The 485-nt window shown below is 53.8% G+C and overlaps 1 protein-coding gene across 6 annotated transcripts in view; it reads left to right on the top strand.

Annotated features, from left to right (window-relative positions):
- The window catches only part of LOC119585709, a 14,935-nt gene that overhangs the window by 2,172 nt on the left and 12,278 nt on the right, over positions 1 to 485 (top strand). The window lies entirely within an intron of this gene.

Raw genomic sequence — 485 nt, forward strand, 5'->3', positions numbered from 1 at the left:
CCCCCTTCCTTCTCCTCAATCAGACCACAAAGTCAATGTCGCGGAGCTATGACATGGAAGCCATCGATTGATCTTTTCCCTAGCAACGCTCAGCACCTGTGACATCAGCGGCCGGATGAGCGAAAAGATTTTTTCCCCTTGAGCGGTTTTGCGGTGGGGAAGGGAAGGGGTGAAGGAGGGGGAGAAGGGATGGGAGGAAGGTAAGGGGGGAGAGTGGAAGGTAAGGAGGGTGCATGGAAAGAGTAAAGTGGTGGAGGGAGGGAAGAGGGAATGGGGTAGGTGATGGTGAGGAGGGGAGTTAAGGGAGGGGTAAAGTGACGGGGGTAAGGGAGGAGGGAGATGGTAAAGGGACGAAGGTAAGGGAGGAGGGAGAAGTAAAGGTAAAGGAAGGGTGGGAGGTTAGGGAGGTGTGAAAGGGGAAGGGTTGGGGAGTAAGGTAAAGGAAAAGGTAAGGGGAAAGTAGGGGAGTAAAAGGAGGACTGTTA

Source organism: Penaeus monodon, chromosome 20, assembly GCF_015228065.2.
Source record: "Penaeus monodon isolate SGIC_2016 chromosome 20, NSTDA_Pmon_1, whole genome shotgun sequence".
Taxonomy (NCBI): domain Eukaryota; kingdom Metazoa; phylum Arthropoda; class Malacostraca; order Decapoda; family Penaeidae; genus Penaeus; species Penaeus monodon.